The 5,267-nt window shown below is 40.9% G+C and overlaps 1 long non-coding RNA gene across 1 annotated transcript; it reads left to right on the top strand.

Moving 5' to 3' along the window:
- Nucleotides 1-6: 6 nt before the first annotated feature.
- On the top strand, nucleotides 7-4,562 carry LOC106456561 (uncharacterized). Its single transcript, XR_001290649.1, has 3 exons — nucleotides 7-189; nucleotides 1,998-2,348; nucleotides 2,587-4,562. It is a non-coding gene; the product is annotated as an uncharacterized LOC106456561 (long non-coding RNA).
- The last annotated feature ends 705 nt before the right edge of the window (nucleotides 4,563-5,267 follow it).

The raw sequence follows: 5,267 nt of genomic DNA, 5'->3' as shown, positions 1-5,267 counted from the left end.
GGTCATTTCCTTTCCTCACCGATCTCCCTGCACCGAGCAGCAGCAGGAAAAAACAAACCCTGCGCAGTCCTACAAAGCTAGCTTTAGTTCTTCGTTGTATTTCAGGTTTACTGAAGGCACTTTAATCGACCAAAGCGAGCGCGTGGAACACCTGGGTCCCTCCACGGACGACGGGAGATTAATGGAGAGGTAAGTTTACACTGTTTGTCGGTGTCCTGATTAGATCAGCGCGGAAGCTTCCAATAAAACATGAATCCGTGACATCTGGTTAAAAAACGGAATTGTAAACTGGCCGATGGTTTCCAGCCTACAGCAGATCTACTGCTCTAAAGAAAACAATCTCCCTTTGGTTGTGGTCACTAAATGACTAAATGGCCAAAGGCAAACAGGCGACCACGTGTCGTGTTCTCCACATACACAGAATATTATTATGGGCCTCTTTTCTTTTTCTTCACACCCAACCATAAATCTTCCTGTCGGCTGGAGATCTTTTCATAAACGCTCTTGAGGTTTCAGAGCTGAGACATGAAGCTGTTGTTCCTGCTCTGATAAGAACAGGTGGGTGTGTTCTGCCAGTCAGTTTGAGGTGGAAGGAGGGGGATCATCCTCCCTACCCTTTTTATGTGAGTACCTAGAGAGCTGGTAGTTTAAATGACTTGGATGTTAACAGAGAGCGTCTGTCCTGATAGCCGGTGTCTTTGGACCTTGGATTTTTATATTTTCATTGTGCCATCTGCACACAGACAGCCCGACTATGTTGCAGTTGTGTTGTAGTACAGTCCTCTACATGCTGCTGCTGCTGCTGGTGTGTGTTCTGGTCAGTGCATATGAAGGTAAGCTGTGTAGCTGCATGCTTGTTGTAATGTATGGAGTAGTTTGGGTGCATTTCTCTAAGGGATGGTCATGTGTCATATGTGCTTATATTTGAGTGATATGGGAACAAATTCCAGATGTTATAGTTTCAGATTTCATATCCATTAAAAATTAAATTGACTTCTAGACCAGGCATAAAGACAATATGAGCCCTCAGAATTTCAGGCAAGAAAAAGTAAATGAAGTTCAAGTTTCCTTAAATGGGACTGTGCTGTTTATCAAAACTTCTGTCAGCTTATTATTATTAAGTAGTTAAAAACATTGGCACAATTTCTGGAGATTCTGGCTGTGAAACAAAAAGAACAGTGCTGATGTGAACTCAAGGAAACTTCCCCCTTTTCCCAGAGAGAGAGAGAGGAGAGGAGACCGCAGCAAAGAACTGCTGCTCTACAGCAGCCACACAGAACAGGAAGGGACACGAACACAAAACTGTAGCCTGACAAATTTGACCACAGAGCAAAAAAAACCCCCAAAACACTCTCACAACACGATCACTGTTGAGAATTTTTTCACTGTGCTGTGATAATAACTACTGTGAATCTGGAATTTTAAATATTATAAATATATATATTTACACCGTGTGTGTTCAAGTTTTGACACACTCAGAGTGAAACAGATCACCTGTTAGCTCATCCTGCACATGCACTCTTACAACCTGTTGAAGACAAACTATTGATCAACTCTGGTCTGTTTCTATTTTCATACGGATCCTTTTAAATAATGTGTACATTTTTGTGTTCTGGTTCAAATGCATGTAAGCTTTTGTGACCTGTAACTTACTAATAAAGATAAAAGATGTTTGTTTGTTTGTTTGTTTGTTTGTTTGTTTGTTTGTTTAAGTGAGACAAAACAATTCTGCATCAACATCTTTTATTGAGCAGACACCCGTGTTTATTGTGATGAATGGAGTACAGGACTGAACAAGACGTGTGTATTGAGTTGACAAGTGGCATCTAGGGAAAGAGTCACCTTGTAATTTATGTCACAAAACCGCACTGTGTTAAATTTCAGCATGCTGTGTGAGCTGTACTGCCTGTGGCTCTGCAGGAATCAGTGGTTACTGCTCCAGAAGTGAGCGATGCTGTTGATGTTGTTAACTTCTCATTTTGTTTCCTCTCTTTCAGACATAAACACCACAGCTGGACAGAACGTCATTCTGCCATGTCAAGCTCCAAACTACAACATCATAGTTGCAGATTGGAGCAGAGCTGACCTGGGATCAGAATATGTCCTTTTGTACCGGGATGATCTGTTTGTTCCAGACAACCAGCATCCATCTTTTAAGAACCGGGTGGATCTGCAGGACAGACAGATGAAGGATGGTGACGTGTCTCTGATTCTGAAGGATGTGACGATTAATGATAGTGGAGCATACGAGTGTCGTGTCCTCCAGAGAGGAAACAACCGTGGGAAAAGAGCTGTGTTGAAGAACAACCCCATCAGCATCATCTACCTGAGTGTTGTTGATCCTCCAGGTGAGTGAGTAGAGTTGAGTGTGTGTGTGATCAGAGGTGAAGCTGCTTCCTGGTTGTTGATGTTTGTTTCTAAAGATGTTGTTGATGAGACTTTGTAGAAAGCAGCTGGTCTGAGTGATGTGATCAGAGTGCAGTAGATAATGTCTGACAGCAGTTTGAAGAGGAAATGGATTCTGTTCTGTTCTTCACTCATCACCTACCTGACAGCTGACACCTCACACCTGTTTCTCACCTGCAGCTCAGACAGGAGGACACACAGAGGATGGACAGGAGGAGGACAGAGTCAATAGAGGACGTCCTGGTCTGTCAGCTTTTGGTGTGTTTTGTGTTCTTATAGCTGCTTTTGTGATCTCTGGAAAATTGAGAAACAAGAATTCCTCACTTGCTCCGCCTGAACAACAGCAAGCCTAAAAAGAAGAAGCTCTTCGCTTTTTTTCCTCTTTCTTTGTCTTCAGACAAACCAGTTTACTGTAGCAGTACACACATGTCATGGCATCCCTGCAGATTCAGCTTTAAATATGACCACAACAAAGCGTTTCATTATTGCTACATAAGGGGCTCTCATACAGGACATCAGTTTCAGTCACGTGTCTCTGAAATTTGCTCTGACTAAATGAACACGTGAATTTTGTCAGATTAAGTTACTGTGTAATCTCAGAGGTTAAACTGAGGTCCAGAAGTGTCTGATGTGGTTGTAGAGCACCCTGAGAGAACATACAATGATGTTACATGATTTATTTATTGGACACGGAAGCAGTGATTATTTTTCTCTGCTGTTATGAAGTGTTTAATGTTAAAGGTGAAATCAGAAGTTTCCACCTTTAAGATTGTGTGATCCTCTGATTACTCTGAAGTGCTGAGCTAAGCCATGCTGTGGTTTTACTCTGTGAAAGGGAAAGTTTGTTAACTCATGTTCGTGTTTTGAAAGTATTTGAAGGTATCCTGTAACCCGAGCTGTTAGATTCATGCAGATTAATGCTGAGAGTAAAATTGCTTCTTTCATGGATGTGACCATCTTTTATGTCATACCTTTCTTTCGTCTTTCTCAATCAATTTGGGGCCTTATTTTTCCTCTGCTGGTCCTGTCTTCTGCGGCGTGCCTCAAGGATCTGTCCTTGGTCCCCTGCTCTTCTCACTGTATATGCTTCTCTTAGGCGCAATCTTTGAGAAGTACAACATCCTTGTTATGCCAGTGACATACAGATCTATTTTGAATTAACTGATGATCGTTCCATGTCTGTGCACTGTTTTTGTGAGTGTATGTGTGAGGTCAAAGATTGGCTCTCTGGTAACTCCCTTAGCTTAAATAACAGGAAAACCAAAATGACATTAATATCCCTCGCGGGCAACTCCGTGACGCCTTTGGTTCCTTGTTAGTGACCTAGGTGTGTTTTTTGGATAGCTCATTTAAATTTGACAAACAAGTGTCTTCTGTTGTCAAATTCTGCTTCCATCAATTGCGTCTTATTCGCAAGGCCAGACATTATGTCCCTCATAGGGACCTGGAGGGGCCTTTGTGGCATCTAGGTTGGATTACTGCAACTCCCTTTACTTTGGTCTTAACTCTACTCTTCTCCATAGACTGCAGATTGTTCCGAATGCGGCAGCTCGTCTCCTTACTGGTACCGGGCAGGAGTCTCTATTACCCCCATCCTTGCTGACCTGCATTGGGTTCCCGTTAAGTATCGCATTCAATTCAAAATCCTGCTGCTCACCTTTAGAACTATTAACAATATAGCGCCAAGTTACCTCGATGAACTACATAGCTCATACACCCCTGCTAGGGTACTAAGATCATCTTCCCAGTCACTTTTGTACAGCTGAGATCCCGACTGAAGACTAGAGGTGGCCGCACGTTTACCTTGGCTGCACACGATTTGTGGAATAACCTCCCCATTACTATCCGATTCCATTCAATCCTTCAAATCGCGGTTAAAAACCTATTTATTTAATCGTCCTATTCTTAACTACTAATTATTTTTAGATGTTCATTGACTCTTTTATCTGTTAGACATATTGTTCTGTTATGCTTTTATTTGTATTTATTTTGTTTTTGTGTTTTTTACGGCATCAACCTGCGAGCATGTTTGGTACTTTTCCATGGCCTTCATCTGTCTCTATTATTATATCTGACCCTCTTGTATGTTCAGCACTTTGGCATACTCCTGGTTGTTAAATGTGCTATATCAATAAAGTTTGTTGTTGCTGTTGTAATAAATGTTGAGCTAACGTTCATTATTTTTTTGTACTAAAAGGAGCCAAAAGAACTTCCCTCAGTGGATAACCAGGCGTCTTATAGTAAACTGGTCTACATTTGCATTTGTGACATTTGATCTGATAAACTGAAGCCGTCAGAAGTTTTGAATGTGTTTAATTTTTAAGGTCAGTTTTAGCGCTGATACATATGTTTAGTCTAAACTGAATTCCTGTCTTCTTGCTGTAATTAAGCTGTACAAGCGTTAAAGAACAAACACACAAATGGAAACAATCATTCACAGAGAAATCGGTGAGGACAGTCTGATGTGTATCTCTTCATCTCTGATAAAAGCTTTTAAATCTGGCTTCTTATCAGGTATTTGTGAGTTTTCAACAATAAATAAAGATTTTGACAGTAAACTTTATTTTTCTGTGACATAGATGAGCTCCTAAAGCTCAGTCTATGCTTGTAGGACAAGAAAGGCAACCACAGCCTGACCCAGGTTTACTTATCTGCTTATTTTATTAGTGGAGACTGAACATGTGGCTGTTTCACTGTTAAAAGTCTACAAATCTAGAAGAGGGCGCCACCATCCATAAACATTACCTTTATTATTATGTCTATAGCATTACCATATTATCTTATATTAGAATAAATTTTAAACCAAAGGCTGGACTGTGATCACTGAAGTGGGACTTTTATTGTTCATAAATGTTCTCAGT

Source organism: Pundamilia nyererei, unplaced genomic scaffold (genome assembly GCF_000239375.1).
Source record: "Pundamilia nyererei isolate P.nyererei 1_Seehausen unplaced genomic scaffold, PunNye1.0 scaffold00470, whole genome shotgun sequence".
Lineage (NCBI taxonomy): Eukaryota > Metazoa > Chordata > Actinopteri > Cichliformes > Cichlidae > Pundamilia > Pundamilia nyererei.
The sequence above is the reverse complement of the archived record's forward strand: the minus strand, read 5'-3'. Positions and strand labels throughout refer to the sequence as shown.